This window comes from Myotis daubentonii, chromosome 2, assembly GCF_963259705.1.
Source record: "Myotis daubentonii chromosome 2, mMyoDau2.1, whole genome shotgun sequence".
Taxonomy (NCBI): domain Eukaryota; kingdom Metazoa; phylum Chordata; class Mammalia; order Chiroptera; family Vespertilionidae; genus Myotis; species Myotis daubentonii.
The window spans coordinates 100,598,311-100,624,856 of NC_081841.1; the positions used below are offsets into that span (position 1 = coordinate 100,598,311).

At 39.9% G+C, this 26,546-nt stretch overlaps 1 protein-coding gene across 3 annotated transcripts in view; it reads left to right on the plus strand.

Annotated features, from left to right (window-relative positions):
* The window catches only part of ATP8A2 (ATPase phospholipid transporting 8A2), a 680,267-nt gene that overhangs the window by 275,327 nt on the left and 378,394 nt on the right, over positions 1 to 26,546 (plus strand). The window lies entirely within an intron of this gene.

Genomic DNA, 26,546 nt, shown 5'->3' on the forward strand with positions numbered 1-26,546 from the left:
CAAAGGCGGCCCCAGGGCCGCCTTTGCCCTGCCCCCCAGTTCTTAGCTCCCCCCTGGGTTTCCGATCACTGTCAGTGGCAGGGGGCTTCTTCCTGCTTTCCCTTTCGCCTCCCTGCATTGTGCCTACATATGCAAATTAACCGCCATCTTGTTGGCAGTTAACTGCCAATCATAGTTGGCAGTTAACTGCCAATCATAGTTGGCAGTTAATTTGCATATAGCCCTTATTAGCCAATGAAAAGGGTATCATCGTACACCAATTACCATTTTTCTCTTTTATTAGATAGGATGATATCTAAATCATATACTAAAGTGAAAATTGTTTTAAGAAAAGAGTGGAGCCCTGGCCAGTTTGGCTCAATGGACAGCACGTCGGCCCACAGAGTGAAGGGTCCTGGGTTCAATTCTGGGCAAGGACACTTACCTTGATTGCAGGCTCCATCCCCTGCCCTAGTCAGGATGTGTGCAAGAGGCAGCCAATTGATGTCTCTCTCTCTCTCTCTCTCACATTGATGTTTATTTCTCTCTGTCTTCCTCTCCCCTCCACTCTCTAAAAATCAATGGAAAAATATTCTTGGGTGAGGATTAACAACAACAACAACAAAAAAGAAAAGAGTGGAAAACCGATGAGGAACATAAGCAGGATTAAATCTGTATGCATAGCTCTGGCAAGACCCTCTTTCCTTCTATCACTGTGTAAAGCTAAATTTAAAAGATGTGAGATCCAATATCTGAATCATGAACAGTGGGGCCTACCTACAGTACCTATTTCTAACATCCAGTGACCATTAAAATTTGATTAAGCACATGCTTTGGAAGTGATGGGTAAACTTGTTTGTATGAAGATATTTAAAAATAAGGTATCAGGTTTAAAAGTGAGAGAAAAGGCTCAGATGCTAAATGATTGTGTGAGGCCATGATTTACATGCATGGAATTGATATGTTGCGCCTCTTTGTTTCTAGGACACTTGATGCAGCATAGAGTAGTGATTAACTCAAGAATTCTGAAGTCAGATAGTCTGAATTTGAATCCTGGTTCTACTACTCTGTAGCTCTGTGACTTGGAGCAAATTACTTAAACTATCTTTAAATGGACACAGACAACAGGGGGGTGAGGGCATGAGTGAGGGGGATAGGGGGTAGTGTGGGGATAAGGACACATATGTAATAACTTAATCAATAAAGAAATTTAAAAAAAGAAAAAAGAACATATAGAATATTGCAAGAACCGTATATGTTGGTATCATTACTTGCTATGATTAATGGGTGGAGGTTTGCACAAAGGAAGCTCACAGCATCAGAGATGAAGTTATTTTGGGGGCTGCATTCTTGGCCAAATTTTTTTTTAATGTTTTTATTGATTTTTTTAACAGGAAGGGAGAGAGATGAAGAAATAGAAAAATCAATGTGAGAGAAACATTGATCAGCTGCCTCCTGTACACCCCCCACCGGGGATGAAGCCCGCAACCCGAGCATGTGCCCTAACCAGGAATCAAACCAGTGACTTCTTGGTACATGGATTGATGCTCAAATACTGAGCTATATTGGCTGGGCCTTAGCCAAGTTTTGAGGTGCCCCAAGATGGTTCCCCATTTTATTAAGGAAAATAATTTGCAGCCTTAATACATGATTGATTTAAGCCTAAATGCTGACTGCCTCTATCTGCAATTCTGGCTTCCTAATTACATTATTGTTTTCTAGCTTAACCTATTGAATATTTTGTTCTTAATTTATTGAACAGGAGAGAAGTCTTACTAATTTTTAGATTCTTTGGAATGAAAACAAAAACTTGACTGGAAATTACCAATGAGCCTCTGTCACCTGAAACAGTTATTTCGGGAAGTTCACAGTCATTGGCCTGAAGTTAATTAGTGATCAGTCTAATCTGGAAAATAAATAGTGCCTGGCAACAAACAAACCTTACACATCAGGGGACTGATGGGCAGCTGTCTTTAGGCTGCAAGTGTTCCTTAAAACTCAGAGCTGGTGGACCTAAGACAGGGCCCCTGAAAAGCTTAAAGAAACCTAGGTTTGTGCTGAAGGGATCTTCTGGTATTCTGTAATATTTGTTACATCGCTTCATAATACAGAAGAAAATCCTTATATGAAGATACCAGCTCATTTCCAAACTCCCTGTCAGTGAACAGAAGGCAACAGTTCCAATACAAAAGGAATCTCTGAGCACTTGAACAGCAGGAAGGCAGTGTGGGGATAGGCACCCCGCACAAAGTGCGGGGTGCCATAAAGCAACTATTGCAGGGAACATGCACGGGTATCCACATAGGATGTGGTGGCTCCGTTTGGCTGTTGAGGAAATCAAAGCTCAGAGGAGATAAGTATCTTGGCCAAAATCACACACAGTAATTGGCAGAGCCTAGATTCAAATTCAGTTCCAAAGTTGATGATGCTCCTGAATATGTAGGTTTAATAAGATTCACCTAATGTCTCTAAATGTTAATTTGCTGCAAATGTGACTTTTGCCTCAATATTAATTCATTTTTTTGAGTTAATTCAAGTTCATTGTATTCATAAATTTGAATTAAACTTAATTTCATTACTGAGCAAGTCTCACTTATAAATTCATAGATGGAAGAGGTATTCTTCAAGTCAGCTTTGCAATTGAAATTGAGTAATTGACTAACTAGAGGAGGAATGTCTCAATTTAACCTCATTACCAGCTGTAATATTCAAATATTCCACTAATCCATCTTCTTTCATGTTTCACTGAAGATGAATCATGCTACTGGCTTTATCCCTAGACCTCCAGAGTTGCATCTGAAATCCTCTTTTTCAAGGATCACAGACCAGCTTTTTTCAGGACTAGATTCTCTTTGTTCTAGACTAGACCCATTATTTGGTGATATAAAGTGATAGGCAACAGGACTTTATTACAACCCATTATATGTAGAACTAATATGAATTTTGCCTCTCTTCTGGCCATTTTCTGAGGACAAAGACATTTTTGAAGGTCTCCTTAATAGGAATCTATTAATCATTGATGACTTAAAACCATTACCAAACCTGTAACTTTTAGGAGTTACTGTAGCAGAATGGGGGGGGGGCAATTCTAAAAATTCTGAAGTTTTAATAGAAACTATAGATGTTAGAAGATGAATTATTAAAATAGTAATGCACTTTCTTGCATGCTGAGTAAAATGCCTTAAGTATTGATTAGGTTTAGGAAGGAATATGAAATTACTAGTAAATAGAATGGTAGTGATAGCTGAGCTTTTTATTATTGCCTTCCCCACCCACATCTCTGCTAGTGAGGCTGTGGTCACTGCATGTTCCTGTGAGGAGGTGTCTGTCTCCAGGCCTGCCTATAGTGCTGTTGTAAGCATTCTTACCGCACGCACAGAAAAGAGGTAACTGTGTGGGGCAATGGATGTGGAACTATCCTGATCTTGGTAATCATTCCACAATGTATATGTATGGAATGATCCAAACTGCATTTGGCTGAGAAACAAGTTAACTTTCAGCTTTTCAGGATTAGTCAACATACCTAGAAGTCATGACAGATCATTCTTTTTTTTTATTTATTTTTTTTTATTTTAGCATTTTAGAATACATGATGTGTTATTTTTATCAAGTGTATACTTCCATTGGTCGTAGCAACATGTGTGAAATGTGGACAAGGTTATGGGGCTCGAGCAACACTAATTTGTGTTTGCACAGTTGTGCCTGTACCAGGTAAGGGCTTTGTCTGAACCAGTCTATACCTCCTGTATCCAGTCTTGAAAACCAGAAATCATGAATTTTGAAGTTGCATACAATTACCGTTGACTAGGCTCTTTAATCCAGAACTAGGTTTTTAAGTCTTATATAGTCATAAAATGTGTGGTGGAAGTTTTAAGACTGGTGTTTCTTTGCTTTATATTGGCCAGTGGGAAGGACATTAAGACTTTACGTCAAACTTATAAAAGTTTACCCAGGGCAAGGCTAGCTTGCCTTTGTGTTTTCAGTGTTGACATGGTATGATAGAGATTTTAACTTCATGGGAAGCTCTTCTTTAGAAAATTTTAATTGTCTAATCTTAAAAAATATTAATTTTTAAATTAATGACTTCAGGTTAAACTTTACTCTCTGAAATATTGGGGTTTATTATAATTATTTGAATATGTTGGCTTAAAAGTGAGTATTTTTTCCCTTTTTTCATGGTTATATTTGTTAAGCTCTCAGCCTTTTGATGAAACCAACCTGCAATATGACAAATGAACATTCATTTTAATTTTGCTTTCAGGGAAAATAGGGCAAAGGAATGAAAGTTTGAGTTGGATTGGCAAATATATTAAGTTTTTATAGGTAGAGGTAAGGTTGAGATGATTCTAAAACTACTTCTGGTATTTATTTCTTTAGAAGGACAATTTTCTTCAGTCTGTTCATATAAGGAATAAGCTTTGGTTATTTTCTTTTTACTACTAGCAGAATATAAACAAAATTAGAGGTCATTCCTCTTTTTTTAGCTTACTTTTTTCATTGAGGTGAAAATCACATAACACAAAATTTTAGAGTGAACATTTTCGAGTGAACAATTCAGTGTTTAGTACATTCACAATATTGTGTAACCACCACCTGTGTCTAGGTCCAAAATATTTTTACCACTCCAAAATAAAATCCTGTGCTCATTAAGCAGTTATTTCCCATATTCCTGTCTCCGCACCCCAGGCTTCGGCAAACACCAATTTGCTTTCTGTATCTATGGATTTACTCACTCTGGTTATTTCATATAAATGGAATTTATAATACATGATTTTTTATTGTTGTTAATCCTCACCTGAAGATATTTTTCCCACTAATTTTTAGAGAGAGTGGAAGGGAGGGAGAGAGAGAGAGAAACATAGATGTGAGAGAAACACATCAATTGATTGCCTCCTGCATGCGCCCTGGACCAGAGCAGGGGATAGGACCTGCAACCCAGGTACATGCCCTTAACTGATAATTGAACCTGCAGTCAACTCTCTAACCACTGAGTAACACCAGCCAGGACATATAATGTGTAATTTTTTAAAATTCTTATTTATTTTTTTAAAATTCTTTATTGCTTAAAGTATTACATATGTATCCTTTTACCTCCATTGACCTATCCCTGGCCACCCCTACCCCACCCCACACACACATGCCTTCACCCCCTAGAGCCTGTGTTGGTTATGCTTATATACATGCATACAAATACTTTGGTTGTTCTGTCCCCACCCCTTCCCTCTGAAGTTTGACTGTCTGTTCGATGCTTCTCTGTCTCTGGATCTATTTTTGTTCATCAGTTTATATTGTTTATTAAATTCCACAAATGAGTGAGATCATGTGATATTAATTTTTCTCTGAATGGCTTATTTCGCTTAACATAATGCTCTCCAGTTCCATCCATGCTGCTGCAAATGGTAAGAGTTCTTTATTTTTTTACAACAGCATAGTATTCCATTGTGGAGATGTACCACAGTTTTTTAATCCACTCATCAGCTGATGGGAACTTAGGCTATTTCCAAATCTTAGTTATGGTGAATTGTGCTGCTATGAACATAGGTGTGCATATATCCTTTCTGATTGGTGTTTCTGGTTACTTGGGATATATTCCTAGAAGTGGAATTACTGGGTCAAATGGGAGTTCCATTTTTCATTTTTTGAGGAAACTCTATACTGTTCCCCACAGTGGCTACACCAGTCTGCATTCCCACCAGCAGTGCACGAGGGTTCCTTTTTCTCCACATCCTCACCAGCACTTGTCATTTGTTGATTTGTTGATGATAGCCATTCTGACAGGTGTAAGATGGTATCTCATTGTCATTTTGATTTGCATCTCTTAGATGATTAGTGACTTTGAGCATGTTTTCATATGTCTCTTGGCCTTCATATGTCCTCTTTCAAAAAGTGTCTCTTTAGGTCCTTTGCCCATTTTTTTTATTGGATTGCTTATCTTTTGTTAAGATATATGAGTTCTCTATAAATTTTGGAGATTAGACCCTTATCGGAGATAACATTGGCAAATATGTTCTTCCATGCAATAGGCTTTCTTGTTGTTTTGTTGATGGTTTCTTTTGCTGTACAGAAGCTTTTTATTTTGATGCAGTCCCATTTGTTTATTTTCTCCTTAGTTTCCATTGGTAAAGATATTGCTATGACATATGTCTGATATTTTGCCTCCTGTGTATTCTTTTAAGAGTTTTATGGTTTACGTTTAAGTCCTTTATCCATTTTGAGTTTATTTTTGTGTCTGATGTAAGTTGGTGTCAAGTTTCATTTTTTTGCATGCATCTGTCCAATTTTTCCAACATGATTTATTAAAGAGACTGTCTTGACTCCATTGTATGCTCTTGCCTCCTTTGTCAAATATTAATTGAGCATAATGGCTTGGGTCAATTTCTGGTTTCTCTGTTCTGTTCCATCTAATCTAATAAAAGAGAAACATGCAAATTGACCGCACCTCCACTACGCTCCAAGCCACGCCCATCAGCCAATTAGAGCAGCTATATGCAAATTAACCCAACCAAGATGGCAGCCGGCAGCCACAGAGCTGGAGCAAGCAGGAAGCTTGGTTGCCCTGGCAATGGAGGAAGCCAAGCTTCCCGCCTGCCCTGGCCAGCTGTGGCCTCTACTCAAGACAACAACGTTTTAATTATAGAAGGTAAATAAATCCCAGATACTTGCTTCCAGCCAGCCTCCACTGGGAGCTTGGGTGGCTGAGGGCTGTGGCCAGCCTGCAAACAGCCATCAGCCCCTCACCCAGGCTGGCCACATCCTCATGGGGTGAGGGTCCCCACTGGGGGGCTTGACCAGCCTGAAAACAGCCATTAGCCCCTCACCCAGGATGACCAGGCACCCCAATTGGGACCTCCACACTGAAGGGGCTGTGGCCAGCCTGCAAAGACCCATCAGCCCCTCAGTAGGTTTAGGCCTACTCCCCACATGCACTCTAGCTTTCAGTAGGTTTAGGCCTACTCCCCACTGGCAAGTGGACATCCCCCTAGGGCTCCTGGGCTGCCAGAGGGATGTCAGAGATTCCTTTTGTATTGGAACTGTTGCCTTCTGTTCACTGACAGGGAGTTTGGAAATGAGCTGGTATCTTCATATAAGGATTTTCTTCTGTATTATGAAGCAATGTTACAAATATTACAGAATACCAGAAGATCCCTTCAGCACAAACCTAGGTTTCTTTAAGCTTTTCAGGGGCCCTGTCTTAGATCCACCAGCTCTGAGTTTTAAGGAACACTTGCAGCCTAATGGGCAGGGGCTGGGTGAGGGGCTGATGGCTCTTTGCAGGCTGGGTGAGGGTCTGATGGCTCTTTGCAGGCCATCAGATGCTACAATGCCATTTATGGCACTGACGGCTGCCAGTACAGCGGTGGTGGTGGGAGCCTCTCCCGCCTTCTCAGCAGTGCTAAGGATGTCGAATTGCAGCTTAGGCCTACTCCCCACTGGCAAGTGGACATCACCTGAGGGCTCCTGGGCTGCCAAAGGGATGTCTGACTGCCAGTTTAGGCCCAATCCTCAGGGGAGCAGGCCCAAGCCAGCAGGTGGTCATCCCCTGAGGGGTCCCAGACTGCGAGAGGGCACAGGCCGGGCTGAGGGACCCCCTACCCCGAGTGCACAAATTTTTGTGCACCGGGCCTCTAGTTGGCCTATATGTCTGTTATTATGCCAGTACCAGGCAGCTTTGAAAACAGTGGCTTTGTAATATAGCTGGTATTGTGATCCCTCCAACTTTGTTCTTCTTCCTCAAGATTGCTGCGGCTATTCGGGGTCTTTTTTTTTTTTTTTTTTTTTAATTCCAGATGGGTTTTTGGAGAGTTTGCTTTAGGTCTGTGAAATATGTTGGTATTTTAATGGGGATTGCATTAAATCTGTAGATTGCTTTGGGTAGTATGGACATTTTAATGATGTTGATTCTACCGATCAATGAGCACAGTATATTCTTCCATTTGTTTTAGTCTTCCTCTATCTCTTTTTTCAATATCCTGTTGTTTTCTTAGTTCAGGTCTTCCTTCTTAGTTTATTCCTGGGTATCTTAATTTTTTTTGGTGCAATGGTAAAGGAGATTGTTTTTTGTTTTTTTTCTCTTTCTGTGAGTTCATATAATGTGTAATTTTTTATGTTTGGCTTCTTTCACTTACCAGCCTTCTTTTGCGCCTGATATTTTATGAGTGTACCTTTTGACCCCCTCCAGTTAATGGAGGAGAGAGAGCCTCGTCTCTTCTGGTTGCTCCTGGGAGTGGACTTCTTGAAATACCCCAAGAAAAAGAATTTTCTGAGACTCGCACAGGAGGATGAGATATAGTAGAAAGCTTTATTTCTGTGGAATTATACCCCTGGGTTTCCAAAGTCCCATTTCCCTTACTCTGGTCATAGAAGTATAGTTGGGGCTTCAGTAGAGCTAAAATTAGAGCCAGTGTCCAGAGTTCCTGTTCCATGTTGCAGCCAAGTCATGTACAGCATCAGACTAACTTGGCTTATGTTCCCTGCTGCTCATCAGTCCATTGCATGTGGGGGTTTGCATGGCTGTGGGCCATAGGGATGAATGCAAGCGAGCCAAGAGAGTGCACCAGGAGGAACAAAAAAGTGAACAGGACTTTAGGAGATTATGTATTTCCAATTTTACGCATGCTTGCAGTGACCACACCCATTCTGGCCAATGATCTCTATTCCCAGGTGTGATTGATAGGCAAGTGCCTTCCCAACTTTACAGGGCATGCATCTATCTTCCCTTTGTTGAATCCCTTCCACCAGTGATTTGCAGGGAATAGACTGGTGGTTCCCTGGGGAGTGCAAACTACAACTTCCTGGTGAAGGTGCCAAATGACATGCCTATAATGTCTGGCCTTCCCTTTTCTCCTTTTCTGTTATTAATAACTAGCTAATTATAACAGTATCACTCTTTGCTATGGTCTGAATGATTGTTTCCCCCTTCACCTCAATTTATATATTGAAATGCTCCCCAAAGTGATGATATTAGGAGGTGGGGCCTTTGAGCAGTGATTAGGTCATGAGGGTGGAGCCCTCATGATGGGATTAGTACTTTTATCAAAGAGGCCCCCCAAAAGCTCCCTAGCCCCTAGCCATGTGAGGATACAATGAGAAGACTGCAACCCAAATTCTTAGACTTCTGGTCTCTAGAGCTGTGAGAAGTAGCTTTCTGTTGTTTATAAGCTCTTTATTTGCCATTTTGTTATAGTGCCCGGAACAGACTAAAACATCCCTCACTTCTTTTTCTGTGTATTTTTTATTTACTTAGTGATTACCATGAGGATTACAATTAACATCATAAATTTATAACAATGTAGTTTGAACAGATGCCAATTTAGCTTTAATAGCATATATAAATCTGCTCCTATATAGCTCTGTACCCCTTTATTTTGTTATTCTCACAAATTTCATCTTTAGACATTGTGTGCTGGTTAACATAGATTTATAATTATTGCTTTATGCATTTTTCTTTTAAATCATATAGAACTCAAAAGAGAAGTTGCAAATCAAAAATAGGGTAACACTGGATTTTGTATTTACCTACAAAGGTACCTTTACAGGAGTTCTTTATTTATTTGTATGGCTTCAAATTACTATCAGGTGTCCTTTCATTTCAACCTGAAGCCTTTCTCTTTAGTATTTCTTGTAGGTAAGGCAGGTTTAGTGATGAATTCATATTTTGGTTATCTGGGAATGTCTTCATTTTGCCTTCATTTTATATGGGAGTTTTGCCGAATGTAAGATTTTGGATGTCAGGTTTTTTCCTCTCAGCACTCTAAGTATTTAATCCTACTGCTTCTGCCATTCATGATTTCCAGTGAAAAGTTGGCAGTTAATTTTATTGAAGATCCCTTAGACATGATGATTTGCTCTGTCTTGCTGTTTTCAAGATTCTCTGTCTTTTGACAGTTTGGTTATAATGCGTGTAGATGTCTTCAAGTTTATAGTGCTTGGACTTTGCTGAGCTTTATGGAAATATAGATATATGTCTTTTATCAAATTTGGGATTTTTCAGCCATTATTTCTTCAAATATTTCTTCTGCCTCTTTATCCTTTTCTTTTCCCACTGAGATTCCCATATACTTATGTCGTTATGCTTGATGGTATCCTATAGGTCCCCCTGGCTCTGTTTATTTTTATTCATCCTTTTTTCTTTCTGCTCCTCAGTCTGTGTAATTTCAACTGTCCTATTTTTAATTTGCTGATTTGCTGAAACTTTTCCCCACTTGTTTAAATCTTCGGTTAAACTCTTCCAAGTGAATTTTTAAATTTCAGCTATTATACTTTTCAGCTCCAAACTTTCCATTTGGTTCCTTTTTATAATTTCTATCTCTTTCCTGATATTTTCCTTTTTGTCATACATAATTTTTCCTAATTTCCTCTACTTATTTGTCCATGTTTCCTTTAGCTCTTTGAACATATTTAAGTCAGTTATTTTAAAATTTTTACCTAGAAGTCCAATGTTTGAGCTTCCTCAGGGATGATTCCTTTCAATTAATTTTTTTTCCTGTGAATAGGACATACTTTCTTGTTTCTTTGTATGCTTTGTAATTTTTTAAATCCTCGCATGAGGATATGTTTATTGATTTTAGAGAGAGAGGAAGGGGGAAAGAAAGAGAGAGAAAGAAATATCAATGTGAGAAACATCAATTTGTCACCTCCCATATACACCTCAACCAGGGATCAACCTGAAACTTAGATGTGCCCTGACCAGGAATTGAACCTGCAAACTTTTGGTGTATGGGATGACACTACAAGCAAATGAGACACCTGGCCAGGGCCTCTTTGTAAATTTTGTTGTTATTATTGAAAACTGGTTATTTAGCCGAACTGGTTTGGCTCAGTGGATAGAGCGTCGGCCTGCGGACTCAAGGGTCCCAGGTTCGATTCCGGGGTTGCGGGCACATCCCCAGTGGGGGGTGTGCAGGAGGCAGCTGATCGATCTCTCTCATCGATGTTTCTAACTCTCTGTCCCTCTCTCTTCCTCTCTGTAAAAAATCAATAAAATATATTTTAAAAAAACTGGTTATTTAAAATATGATAATGTGATAACTCAAATAGATTTTCTCCCTAACTAGGTTTGTTGTTGTTGACAGTTGAGGGCCACCATTTGTTTAGTGACTTTTCCAATCTATTTTTGCAAAGTCTACATTCCTTGTCATGTGTTCTTACTAAAGTCTCTCTTCTGTTAATATGTAGTTATTGAAGTGTGTGTTCTGTTTTCTCAGTGGTCATCCAGTGATCTGACAGATATTTCCTTAAATGTCTGTACCTAAAGAGAAAAAAACCAACTTTTTCCCTTTTCATAGATTAGCTGTGAATCTAGGTCACCTACAACCGCTTTAGCCTTACCTCTTGTTTGTGCAGAGTTGACAAAGCTACCAGAGACACAAGCCTAGGGTTCTCTCAGGTCTTTTTTGAGCATGTGTCAGTTCTGGACATGCACATCGCACTCTAGCTTTCACAGTATATGTGGTGACCATTCCAAGCCCTATTTCTTCAAGAAAACTCCTCCTGAGCGTCTTGCTTCCCAGGCTTTGGGTCTTTCTATTGCTTGCTCCATCCACTGTCTATTGCCCCAGGTGGGCATGGGGTATGTATATCTGTTGTCCAACAGATACCACCACTACATGGAAAGCCACTTCAGCCCAAGGGAGTAGGGGCAAAACAAAGGTCATCCTGTGTACCAATTCCTCAGGGAACCACCAGAGAGGTCAAAATGCACAAGTACAGTACTTTAAGAATAAGGTTCTCCCTCCATCCAACTCCTGGAAAACAGTGATGTTTGTATTGTCTCCATAGTTTTGCCTTTTCCAGAGTTGTATAGTTGGAATCATGTAGTGTGTAATTTTTCAGATTGGCTTCTTTCACTTAGTAATTAATATGCATTTAAGGTTTCTCTGTGTCTTTTCATGACTGATAACCCATATCACTGAATAATATTCCATTGTCTAGATGTACCACAGTTTATTTATCCATTCATTTACTGGTTGCTTCTAAGTTTTGGCAGTTATAAATAAAGCTGCTATAAACATCTGTGTGCAGGTTTTTGTGTGGACACAACTTTTCAGTTCCTTTGGGTAAATACACAGGAGTTCGATTACTGGATCATATGTAAAAGGATGTTTAGTTTTGTAAGAAACTGCCAAACTGTCTAACAAACTGGCTATACCATTTTGCATTTCCACCAGCAATGAATGAGAGTTTCTGTTGCATAAAACCCTCACCTATATTTGATGTTGTCAGTGTTCTGGATTTGGGACATTCTAATAGGAGAGGGTAATTACTTTTTGAAGGAAGATATGTTTCCGTTATACAAATCTGAATAGTAATATTTTCAACTAAACCTGATGTTATTCAAGCAGCCCTTCAGGACCTGCAGTGTTTTCCTGCCCGGGGGTTATGGAATCAGCTTAAGCAGCCTTTTGCCCCGCAGTCAAGGCCCCACAGCCGGGTGGATGGAATCAGAGTGAAGAGATTTTTTCCTTTCCTCTTGCTGTTAATTTCCTACTCGACTCTCCCTGGACCTTTAACCTGTCTTGTTACTGTAGCCCACATACCCCTTGCCTTGCCACTGTTTGCTCCACTGTTCAATGTTTTTGCCTATCTAATGTTTTTAAATCACTTCTTTGATCTGGTGGCTTAAAAAAGAACATTTTACTAACTTCTGTGGCTCACATTCAAGATGCTCCAACAAGTCAGCCTGGTCTTATTTGCCTACCAGTTCCCACTATACCAGCCGTGGGCAAACTATGGCCCGCGGGCCAGATCCAGCCTGTTTGAAATGAATAAAACTAAAAAAAAAAAAAAAAGACCGTGCCCTTTTATGTAATGATGTTTACTTTGAATTTATATTAGTTCACACAAACACTCCATCCATGCTTTTGTTCCGGCCCTCCGGTCCAGTTTAAGAACCCATTGTGGCCCTCGAGTCAAAAAGTTTGCCCATCCCTGCACTATACTGTTCTCTGTTCCCGCTAAATGCATCCAGTCACCTGGTATGGAACCCGAGGGTCCCCACTTTGTCATTTTTTTTCACTCCAATTTCTCCTTCCCTCACTTTTTTTCCTGTGTCAACAATCAACCTCTCCCTCTCCCTCAAAATCTAGCCCAGATGTCTGTTCTTCTAGTTGTGAAGGATTAGAATGGCTTTGTCAAAGTTAAAATCTACTCCTTTTGTTTGATTTCTGAAACTTCTTTTTACTTAACTTTACTACTGTTTGGCTCTTAATGCTTTAGTGCCTTGTATTATAGTTATTTTTGGTACATATTCTATCTCTTCTCTTAGACTTTATGTGGATGGCACACATTGGCTCACTTTACATTCTCTGAATTTCTTGGCACAGTGCCCTCCTGTCTGAGATGTTTACTAATATTTGCAAAATAAATGAATAATTAGGTTTAGCTACAGAAAGTGAAAACTATCCTATATAATAAATCCCTAATATGCAAATCTACCGAACTTTGGAACGACTGGTTGCTATGATGTGCACTGACCACCAGGGGGCAGATGCTCAATGCAGGAGCTGCCCCCTGGTGGTCAGTGCACTCCCACAGGGGAAGCACCGCTCAGCCAGAAGTCAGGCTCATGGCTGGCGAGCGCAGTGGTGGTGGGAGCCTCTCCCACCTCCGAGGCAGGCAGACATCCCCTGAGGGGTCCTGGACTGCCAGAGGGCATAGGCCTGCCTGAGGGACACCGCCCCCCCCCCCAGTGCACAAATGTTGTGCACCGGGACTCTAGTTCTCAGCATAATGTTTTACCATTTTTCAGCTATCAAATCAATACAGCAACACAAGTACAATCTTAAACAACTTTGCTGGGCTTGACTGGGAACTCCCTTAGCTTGGTTTCCTTTGACTTCCTGGGAAAAAGCAGGGGGCAACACCACATGTTTTAGAGGATATTCCTTTTGACAACTTAATTAGAAATTTAAAGATTTTCTTGCAGTCCAGTTATGTGCTTAGATGTATTATTTTTTACCTGGAACCATAGTTTGATAGTTTTCCACCTTATAGTGGGTTCCTAGCACAGAAGGTTTGGCCCATATGTGAAATCATGGTGCTTCCTTGCAACTTAATTTCTGGAAAGTTTATTTACTTCATTTCCTATTTACAGTTTTATTTTATGTCTTGCCTCAGCTATGCCTGCAGCCTCTGGAAAGGTACCAAGGAGGAGTGTACAGTTCTGTCTAATAGGGGACTTTGTAAGCCATGCCATCCACCTTGGATGGGTGCCAACTTGGAGTTAGGATCTGCCTGTCTGTCTGTCTCTCATCCCTTTCTTTGCCCATCTCTTTGCATGCTTTTTTGTCTTGGCTAGCTTTTTTCTAGAGGAGTATTACAAGATGCCCAAGGATATTCTGATTCCATTTCAGCTTGTCCTTAAAAGACCCCTAGAGAAGGTAACTTAGTCTTTCATTTTTTCAGATTGTAGCATCATAACCTTTTTTCTGAAGTACTGGATGCCTCTCATAGCATCACCTCAGTGTGTTGCTATGCCAGCAGAGTCTTTCGATTTCTCTTTGGAATTAGGGGTCAGAAGATATTCTTTCTAACACACTTGATAGGGGGAGCTAAATCCAAAACTACAAGGAATTCATTTTTAAAGTCTGTGCCTTCTTTCTTACAAACTTAAGGCACTAAATTTTCCACAGATATAAACTCCTAATTGTGGCCCAGATCTATTTTCTTTATTCTCTAAATTCATTAAATCAGTAGTATATCTGATACTGCAAGTACTGTTTGCTGGGCACTGGATTTAATACTCTTTGAGTAGAGATGAATTTGACCCTAAGACAGGTCAAAATCTGTACCAATAAGGTCCCAGTTCTGCCTTTTTGGACTTAGATATTCAATCTAATTTCCTTTGCATATGATAGCCATTATAACATTTTAAGACTGTAAACATGCTTATTTGAGACCAGAAGAGCCTGGGTCACAGAGAATGAAGAAGGCAATTACAGAGTGGGAGTAGACAGGCTTCAGTGGTCTGGGAGACTGGGAGATGTGACTAAAATAAGGCATTAGTAGAAAAGACAAAAGGAGCAGTACAGAGACAAAAATTTGTGCATCTGGTAGTTTTATGGTCAGTATTCCCTGAAAATAATCTCTTTAGCTTCCTTCTTTGGAATGAAAATATGAAAAGTGTTTTTCATTGAAAAATCACAGAATTTTCATGTTAAGACCATCTTTTCATTCAACTCTTTCCTCTTTCCTACCAAGACAGAAGAGGAAAGAGAGGGAGAGGGACAGGATTCCTTCTTCTCTGCCTCTAGTTGTTTCTGTGGCTTTCAGATTGCACTCTTAGCAAAGTCCTACAGAAATTATTACCAGTGAGCACTATGGCATTCTATAAATTTATATGGGATTCTATTTGATAGTTTTTGTTTAGCTTCACAGAGATTCTGGATGGCTTACAAAATTCCCCATGATGTGGCAAATGAGACCAATTTCTATGACTATAAAGCAATGACTGATTTCTACCTACCACAGGAAATTGAGTATCATTACTCTAATCCTGTCATGGATAATACCGTTGTAATTATAGGAATAGAAGTAAAAGAAAATACTTTAACAAATGCAGTGCTGAAAGCCATGCAACCTTATTGACTAATTTAGTTTAATTTCATGATATTTTACAAATTGGCATTTATTATTCCCTGTCTACCCTGCTTTGTTTCTCTAATAAGCTTGGTCTTTTACCCTAGACACAAATTAAATCATAATTTTCCATCTGACCCAGCAAAACAGTGAGCAGGTTTAGCTTGGTAAAAGATAATTCACAACAATGGAGTTTGAAAAAAGAAAGAAAAATGGCTATTGAACTAATTTATAAAATAAAACAACAACCCTGTAACTCAAAAGGTGTGTTTATTGGCTTATGTGGTCCTAATTATACTTGGTTCCATATAGGAACAGAAGAAAACCAAAAGCAAAAACAATTTTAGGGTAAAAAAAAATAAAGTTGGTACAGAATGTTCAGTGAAAATTATATAGTCTATATGTTGCTTTGACATCATTAAGCTTATGTTTTAAACAAATGATTTTTTGTGTGTGGTTCCACAGAAGAAACTCAGGAGTTTGATTGCAATTGAGAAATCCATTTGGTATTGGCTCCACCAAGGCCATTCCCTACCATAGAACGAATCTTGGGAATTGTTTAGACATTCTTATGGTGTTGATGTCTTAAGTTAAAACCCAGACATCCAAGGGTCTTCATTGTCTGCCCAAAGTAATGTGTCTGCATTCAGAGAAGCCACCAGACCCATGTCCCTTTGTAGGTTAGCATGAACAAATTAATCCATTCATGGCCTTTTTCCAGGGTTCCTTTTGAAGGTTAAGATGTGCACCCCCAAGAAACGATATCTGTCTATGAAGACCTAGGGCAGACTCTCTAAACTGCTCTCCCCAGCTCCCTTTGGCTATGCATGGGATTAAGCATGCAAATTAGGTATTTTTATAAATTATATCTCCTCCAATATTATGTTCGAGTCAGTTTGAGACCGCTACATCAAGATATTAGGTCTCAAATTGGTGTTTAAATGTCATATTTTTCCACATGAGAAGGGTAGAATGGGCTCCCTGCCAGGGATGCCCTCTCATTTCTGTCTCTTTGAGTAGGTGGCATATTTGTCTCTTTACAGTCTTAGCAACAGACTTGAGCTTTTTACTCCTTCTTTCTCTAAAGCGTATAAAATTCCTGTCAGACTTGGAGAGCAAAATGAGATTGAAACTTCCTGAGAAGGTGTGTTCTTTGGCACATTCTCCCCACCCCCAAGTCCTCTCAGTAGTACATTTCTTCCCATTTCTTGGCCATTAAGAAAGTGAAATGAATAATTTTTCAAAATGACAAAATGACTGTAATTGCAAAGAGTATAGAATTGGAAGGAGTGGTGAAGTGAGTAGTTGCTTGTAGGCGTAAACTGTGTCTAAATTATTTCCCACTTGCCTCCAGAAGATCATTTCCCTGGTGAGCTTTCGAACATATCAGATTCACTGGTAATTCTTCTGAATAGTTTAAAAGTAAACTGCAGTCACCAAATGAATACAAGGCAGTCATAGACCCTTCAGTTGTTCTCTTTTCTCTTTACTTCTCTATTTTCATAGGATTATTGTGGAACCAAATGGGGGTGATGCTTTTTCTCATTCCCTTTGTCCCTAATTTCAAATTGCTCCCCTGAGTGTACCTTTTCCAGATAGTTAGCATTCAGGTTTTATAAAGATGGTGTACGTATGAAGTAGACATGGTTTCCATGAGTGATAAAGCGGCCAGAGCAGTACAGAATTTTTGTAATGGTAGTGATGTACATCTCTGTTGTGTCAGCTTTGTCCTTAGGATTTGCATCCTGGTTCTTAATAGTGGATAAGCAGGAACAAAGTTGAATTTATCTGAGGCCGCTGCTCTGCAGTTGTCCATCTTGAAATGCTTAAAATATTCTTCCTTTCCCGAGAGCATCCTTCCCTTGTTTACATATTTATGGTATTGAAAGCAATCCTCGTCAATAGATGAGTTGTAGAACAGGACAGACAAGAACCACATCAGGCCAGCAGCAGAGAAGTACCTTGGGAAATGCCTCCAATGGTTTTTGAGATGCTGGTAACCATGTGAAAGTGACACATTTTATTAAATAGTTTTTCATTTTAATATTTTGGGAAATGTGATAATAGCCTTTTCTCATTAATATCTCGTGTGCTTTCGATAGAATGTGAAATCATTCCACCATAGCAGGAAAAGTTACTAAAAGAGCATCATATACACAAATTTTAGGCGATGTGGCATTGCTGTTGTTCTGATGAGTATATTTCAGAGAGTGAAGGTGTTTGAAAGAGTATTGAAAGTACTATCCTGGGCAGGTTGATGGGTTGGATAAGCTCACCTTCAATACACAGGCCTGAATGGTCCAATGGAGTGATTTAGAGGGCTCAAAAAAGAACATCTTGAAGGGAAATCCCCCAATTGATGCTTTCTCTCTTTGATTTATGTTAATAAATCAAATTAATATAATTAAATGTTTATTTACATATTTATTTATTTATTTTGGTGATTTATTTTGAATATGAATAGTGCCTTGGATGGTAAGTATTCTTACAGGTAAATGTGGTTATAAGTAAATGATCTGACTGGTGGGTGGGTCAGCGGATTGAAGTGTTAAATTAAGGAATATGTTTTTAACTCGGGAGCGTAAGCATAGATATCTTAACATTTTAATGTTCACAAGTAGCTGGGGAAGGATGAGCTAGATGTTTTTTCCCCCTGTCTGGCTTTAATATTTCTGCCTTTGCCATAGTCAGAAGCTCTTCCCCAGAGTTGAGTTGTATTGGGAAGGCACAGACTGCTGTTGAGGTGGAGGATGGTAGGGAAGTCATCGCAGGACTGTTCAGAAGCATAGGATCTAACCTGGTTCAGAGGCCACACGTGAACGCTACCTTGGGTATTCTAATCATTTCCCTGGCAACACAGTTTATTTTCTGTAAGCACATTGTATCACACTACTGTCTCTACCACCTCACTATCTTTCATCAGAAATGTATTGTTTTATGTGTGCCAAAATGAAAAGTTTGAATTTTGCCAAAGTGAAAAGGAAAATAACAAATAGCATATTAAGTGATTATTTTATATTTTATATATGCTTTCTAGAAAATTATTTTTGTATTTGACTTGATGAAACTATGAACTTATTAGTGGGGGATCAAAATTTATTGCTAAAGTTATTTAATAGGAAACTCAATATGAGAAAAGACTTGTAAACAAAAAAGTATCTTCTGTTGTTTGTCTGAAGGGATTTAGGAAAGCTCAGACTCCTTATTTTTGTTTTGTTATTCTTTTTCTACTGCTTTGGTGAGTTATCACCTTTTCCCTTCCTTTCTAGAGAAAGGGAAATCTGCCTGGGATCGTATCCAGGGGCTCCTAGCTAATTTTCCTTGCTGTGCCCCAGCACACTATCTCCCATTCTACTGGATCAGACTTGTATTTTTCAAAATTCTTTGATCATGGCATCAAATTAATCTTGAAATCTGATAGCTACAATGGCAATTAAAATTTTTGTTCTTTGGTTGCACTAGACGTATTTCAAGTGCTCAATAGCCACATGTGAACAGTACAAAACTTTTTTTTATAATCACAGACTGTTCTATTGGACAATGCTTAACTCACACTCATAACAGTTTCATCTTTTTTAAGATTTTAAATGTAAACTCCTTAGTCTGGCTTCTAAGCCTCTTAAAATCTTGCTGTCTGTAAAGACTAAATATAATTTATTAGAAGTTGGTCAAAAAAAACCTGTATGCTGTAGCTCATGAGAGAGTTGATGGAAGAGGAGAAGCATTTCATTTTTATTTTTTTAAAGAATGGATGGTGCCCCAATAGGCAGAAGGCAGTAGAAGATGGTTCTGGGAAAATGTGTGAATGTGAAGATCAGTTTGAGAAGAATAGAGAAGCTTGGTCTTGGGGAAGTATAAAAGGCAACAGGAGAGAAACAGATGACCTATATTCTCTGTTAGGATTTTATATAAGAAAGTGTCTTCTCATGGTCTTCAGCCTATTGTCTAATTCAACCATCTTTAATGTCCTCTGTCTTCAAAAAGGAAACATGAAAGAGTTGATTCAATAATTGCAAAGAAGATGGGAACAAGGGTGTTAGTGTATAATGTGTACTTCCAAGGGAAGAGAAATGGTGATGGGAGAATTAGCAGTCCAAATATTCTGGGAGGAGTACCGTGATAATCTGATGCAAATGAGAGAGGAAGAGCCTGAAAGACAGATAAGATATTATAGAGGGGTATGAGGCAAGTGATATGATTAGAGAAAGTCTAAATTTAAATGATGGCCATAATGCAGGAATTTGAGAAGTTCAAGATCCATAGGATGCAGAGGATAGGGAAACAGAAACACAGGCTTTCAATTTTTTCCCCTAGTACCTGCAAAGACTTGATTAATGGATTGCCATTAAACATTTATTGCCTGTATGTACGGGGAAGATTAGGCTCACCAAACTGAGTGCTCTTGGAATATGGTACTAAACAGATTTCCATGCCTACGATGGTCATTTTCGCAATGAATGAAGGCGGTTGGGGAGAAAGATAGAGGCACTTAGTCATTGGGCTGGCAGCAGATGAAAGATGTGGCCAGGAGTATAGATGAGTTTATGGGGGGAAAACATCCCACTGGGGAACTGCTGAGTTTATTGAATTACCAGGAGCCAAGGTGCTAAAGTAAACCTTGCTGGCTCAGTCTCTGGCACTGCCCTTCCAGAATTGCCTCTGGCCTGAGAGCAGCTCCTGTAGGTGGGGTTCTTCTGAGGCTGGAGGGCAGGACTGGTGGAACTGGGCAAAGGTGAGCCTTGCTATAGCCACTCCGGAAGACGTCTCCCAGGTTGTGGCTGGCTTTGGAGTGAATGCTCTATGCAGAGACTTGGAATAGGAAATGTTCTTTGGGAAGATAACTCGCCTCAGGGTGGCTATGGAGCTCTGCATTTGAAATCAGACCTGGTTTTGAATGGCTGCTTTGTTAGCGCTTGTTCTGTGACCTTGGGCACATCACTTAACCTCTCAGGCCATTTCCTCTTCATAAAATGAGGAGACTAATTCTTACTCTACCAGTCACTGTAGCTGATATGAGGATGAAAAGTGATTTGAGGGAAAGCATTTTATAAGCTGTAACATGCTATAAAGATGCAAGTAATTTGTGAGTTGGAATGCAGTGCATAGAGATTTGAGGAAAGGTAACCTGGTGATGATGTCTTTACAATAATCATAATGAATTAATGAGAATATGAATCAAAGTTGTGTTAGTGGAAAAAAACAATAGAGAAAAAAGGTTTCTAGTAAGAATTTAAAAAATTACACTTGAAAGCCAGTTAAAGAATGAGAGGAAGGCAGTGGGATAAAAGAGGGCCAAAAAAGATACCAGGATTCTGAGTTTGAATGACTGAGAGCCTGGTGGTAAATTAACTGAGAGGACTAGTATAGGGAAAGACTAAAAATCGGGGGTGGGGGGGTGGGGGGGGGAGGAGGGGCGGGTGGCCCTTGTCCTGGACTTAATGAATTCCAAGTACTACTGGAATGCTTTGCTAGAAAATGGCAAGAGGAAATCTAGCTGTAAACACAAAAGAAAAGTTGAGCCTGGAATGGGGTGCCAATCACCAGAAGCAGTGTTGAAGATTTGAAATTGATTTTTATCACACAGGCAGAAGTATAAGTTAGAAGTCCTGGGACTGACTCTTGGGGGAGATATTACAATTTAACTTCCTTTGGAGTTAGTTCTTCCTCAGTGCATTTGTAGCTACCTTATCTGCCTGAATCATGGTATTTACCACACATAGTCCTGCATGTTTACTTGTTCATATTCCTGATATACTCTTAATTCTGGGATGGAGACATTACATTAATCTTGTGTGCCATTGAATCTTGAACATAATTTAAATGCCTAGTAGCATACAGTAAGTACTTATAAATATCCTTTTGAAAGAATAAATGTTCTGAAACTGAGGTGGTCATCATGAAGGAAGAACAGGAGAGGGCTGGGTCCAGGTCACCACCATCTGGGCTCGTTCTAGGTCAAGTAATATAAATGAGACCAGCTGATATTGTTAATGTCTTTCTCCTCTTACGCTCTGTAGATTGAGAATGTGAGTTGGGAATATAGATTGTTGATTGTGGATCAGGAAAAATAGAAATAACAGAAGGTCAAGGGAATTAGGACAATATCAGTATCCATGAAGTAGAAAGGGTATTTTGGGGAGGTAAGTCAAGCTGAGAAAGACCTGGGAGTGAGTTATTAGTGGCTTATGGAACAAAACACATTTTGAAAGCAAGGCAGGGAGTGTTGAAGGGGTGGTAGAAATTCAGTGAGAGGGAAGGGAAGGAAATCCAATGCTGTAGGTCCTTGGGTATGACTGTACTAATTGTGTGACTTTTATGGGTTGAATTGTGTCCCCCATAAAAATATGTTGAAGTCCTAACTCCCAGGGCCTTAGAATGTGACCTTATTTGTAAATGGGGTCATTGTACATGTAATTGGTTAAGATGAGGTCATGCTGGAGAGGGGTGGGGCCTGTGCAATGACTGGCATCCTTATAAGAAAAGAAGAGATGCATACACATAGAGACAATGCAGTGGCAGAGATTGGAGTCAGCAGCAGCTGCTAGCCAACGAATTGCTGTCTACCCACCAGTGGTAGGAAGGGGTTGGGAAGTGTTCTCCTCCACAGGTTTCAGAGGGAGCCTGGCCCTGCTGACACTTTAAATTCTAGCTCCAAGAACTGAGAGAATAATTTTCTGTGGTTTTCAGCCACCCCATTTATGGTTAGTTATGGTATCCCTGGAAACTGATGGTGGTTAAAGGGACATGAGAGTGGAGATGGTGGAGACAAAGGTGGTCAGAGTTGTGGATGTAGTGCTCCAGGTTTAGAGAACAGTGTGGGGAGATGGAGTGAAGGAAACAGTGTCAAGCTCTAAAAGCCTCTAGATAGGGGGGCTGTTCTATAACCCAGAGCTAAGTGGTCACGTCTTCAGAAGCTCTCGCACATCAGTTTCTTTGAAGGTAAAATGAGGGGCTTCTGCCATTGTCATGCAGGCACGTTCTATATTCATGGTTTTATTCATCTCCACAGTCTAGGCCTATTGGTTCCTGGAATTTGGGTTTAGGTTGTACTTGGTATGGACCTTTGATTTCTTGGAGTTATAAAAGGGCATGGTGCATCTATGGGACTGGGGTCTTCAGGTTGAATGGGTTCAGTGTGCCAACCACTCCCTGCCTAAACTCTCATTGCAGAAACACAATCAAACAGTATATATATATTTTTTTTTTCAGAAAGGAGGGAAACAGTTGATGTTGAAATGGCTGATTCCTTTTGCAAGGGCCTTCAGGAAAACTTGGAATTCTAGACTGGCTTACTGGAGAAAAGAGTCTTTGAAGATTAAGAAACTGTTTTGGGAAAAAAAATCTGTGCCAAGAAGCTGGACTTGCAATATTAGGGACATGAGGGGTGGCAAAAGGTCCTTCAGGGTTCATTGCCTTTGCCTCCCATGACTCTAGAGAGTTTGGGTATGATGAAAATGAATTTCTTTAATCTGTTATCCCAGAGCTCCTGCATGTGAAAATGAACTTGGGATTAGTGCTCATGTCTTGGATAGAGAATGAAATGTTTCTCACTTAGTGTTTACTTTACTATTTTCATACTCATAATCCTTCCAGAGATTAATAGGCATATAATTTTGGATAGCAGCACAACCTGATTGCTGTGGAGTTCAGGGCAGTGGTCCCTCTTGTTCCACCCACAGCAGGGGAGGTAAGCTAGCAGGGAGCCATTGGTGCAGCCTCCAGTGTAGGTACTGAAACGATAGTTGGCTCCTAGTGGAAAAAGAAATAGTGCCAACATGATCGTGTAGAGAGATTTGTTTCCTCTACTTACATATGAGTATTTTCTCTTTTCTCTTTTTACCTCCCTCCTACACCTTACCAAAACAAAGCAAAGAACTCTTTGAAAACAGCTTAAGATGATTTGTTTGCTGAAGTTGTATGAAAGCAGTGTTCTAAGATGTCGAACAAAGAGAATCCTTGGTGGTTTGTTCCTACTTTTGTGTATGTATCTTTTAAAATTGATGGGAAAAGAGGAGAACTTTGGACTGACTGTTGGGATGTGGTCTGGTTCAGCCTCTAACTAATAGAAAGGGGAGTCTCTACCAAGTGACCATGTTTGAATATAATCCAGGCCAAAAAAGAACACTTTGGACCTTGACTAGGTACATAGAGGAAAAACATGTCAAGTACACGCAGAATTGCTGTGTATCAGTTTCTGTGTGTAACTATAGCTGAAGGAACACTGAATTTGAAAGAAAACAACCTGTGATTGCCATTCTTTGTGATTTAGATTCTATCAAATAGGAAGTGCCACTCAGCCTTAGTGAAGATATAAGAAGACTGAGTGAAAAGTTAGTATTGGTTAGCCACACTCCATTTCCCAGTCTTTCTTCTCCACTCTCCCGTCTTACTTGTGGGTTTCTGTTGTTAATTGGATCCTCTTCCACACTCCTCTCCAAACTCCTTATTGTTTTGAGAGTTGGTAATCAGGAATGAAGTCCTTTCCCACTGTCTGGCTCTGAGACCCCAGTCACCTTCCAGACTGAGACTGGAGCAGCCTGGCATGCTCCCCGATGGTTGTTTTTCTTTGTTGCGTTGCTGCTTTAATTGGCCACAGTTCTCTTCATCTGTCATGAAAACTCTTAAAACTCATATGAGAGTAATTTTCCCCACCTTCTTTATTGTGGAGTATTTTCTCTCCACGGGCACACTGCTGGTGATTGGGCCTGCGCCCGCTGGTGCGCTCCTCTGCTTGCTTTCTTGAGAAAGCAGTCATTGCTGAGTTTCTGCAGGCTGACTGATTGAGTTACACCCTGAGGAATGTGAACCCGGTCCTCAGCTGCAGGATGTCTTTCCCAAATGTTCTTGTGCTGCAAGGCCTGCTCTGAGGATTCACATGAGTGTATTGGTTTACAGAAACATTAAAGCCTTCTCCCCACAGTAGATGGGTAAGTTACTTAAGGAATATGAGGTGTACTCTCATAGGGCCCGGAGTTGGCCTGTTGTGGAGGCCAGTTCCTTTCTGGTTTCATGCATTTATGATTTACTTTTATACCTAATAGTCTTGCCTTGGATTTTAAAGACAAAATTCTTAAAGCAACTAGAGAGAGATTATGTGGTCATTTGCCATAAACAGTAGAAAACTCTATTAATATAAAGTCATCAAACAAGCAAAAAGAGTCAACATTAAATTGATCTCCAAATATTGCAGTTGATAGGACAAAAAACCATTAGCAGGAAAATGACTTGCTGATATTACACTTTGAGATGATTTTAGTAATGGTGCAAGGGATGAAATAGACAAGGAAACAAGTTAGGAAACAAGCATGAGCTTGTGGTAGCTGAGACATCCAAGATGAGGCTCCAGTTGAGAGTATAGATGAGCAATTTCTACTGCGTCTGTACATCATCCCTATCTCCATGGGCTGCAGCTGGTCCTTTTGGTCGTAAGTCTTCTAGACACATAAGACTCTCACAAATCTTGGATTTGATAGGAGAGTAATACATTTCTACTGGATTTAGTATGCGTGTGTGTGTTAGCACATCTGTAGGTTTACTTGTTGTTTTAGTATTTTATATATTTGTATTTTATTGTTGTCATTAGAGCTCTGAAATGATTGTTTGTAGGTAGGAGTCCTCATCTCAAAGAATTGCTCAGACACCATTGCTTTCCTCTAACCCAGGAGTGTCCAGCCTGTAGGCCATATAAGGCCGGAGAAATCATTTGGTATGGCCTCACATTAGGGGTGAGTTAATTAAATGTTTGACCAAATATAGCAGTCTAATTTTTAAATTGATAATTTTGTGTGGCCCTTGGCAGAAAAAAGGTTCCCCACCCCTGCTCTAACCAGTTAGGGGTGATGTGTGATTATAAATGGTGGCTTCTGTCAGAGCATGTTGGAGTGTTTGTTTGCTCATAGTTTTGGAATAATGTTACATAACTCATCATTTCCATTATTTTAAAAAATATATTTTATTGATTTTTTTACAGAGAGGAAGGGAGACGGATAGAGAGTTAGAAACATTGATGAGAGAGAAACATTAATCAGCTGCCTCCTGCACACTCCCCACTGGGGATGTGCCCGCAACCAAGGTACATGCCCTTGGCCGGAATCGAACCCGGGACTCCTCAGTCCGCAGGCCGACGCTCTAGCCACTGAGCCAAACCGGTTAGGGGCTCCTTTTTTATCGTGATTCTCTGATCGTGCTTGATAACTATGGCAGGTTGATGGTCAATAGGCCAAACTTAGCCTGCAGTGGTATTTTGTTTGGATAGCACTATGGATATCAGTAGGTTGGGACAGGCACTTTACAGTTGGCCACAGATTCTACCACTCCTTAATATTGCAGCCAGACCCTTTATTACCTTCCTGGTGCCTTGAAGTCATTTATCTACAAGATACCCAAAACACATTTGCAAATTCTTTCCCAAACAGAAGCAAATAGACAGAAAGGCAGACATTGTGACATTGATCATTTTTTTATTTATTGGGGTGACATTGGTTAAAAAAATTATATAGGTTTCAAGTGTACAATCATCTGTATATTGCATTGTGTGTTTAGCACCCAAAGTCAAGTCTCCTTCCGTGTGACATGGATCTTAATGACTGAGTTCAGCAGAGTGGGAAGCCTGTGTGTTTCACATTTACCAAGTGAACAGTCCTGGTATTGAATGATTCTGGTTTAACCTTTTCGATCTTACTGGAAACATTTCTGCTTCTAGCTTTTCCTTAACTCCTCCAATGTTGTTAAATTAACACTTGGAAAGCCCTGAAAAGTCACCTCCATTTCACATATGCTCTTATTTGATTCATTGAAAGTGTTGATCGTGAGACAAGCTGAAGTCTGCGCCTGGATGGCATTGATGTGATTGATCCTTTGTGTGCTCTGCTCTGTGGTCGTGGGCCTTCTGGAAAGACCATATCGAGTTCGTCCACTGTTGTGAATGAAAATAATCAGTTGGTGAAAGCATAGAATTAGAAACTTCTTGGTATATTTATTTCTGTGTCTCA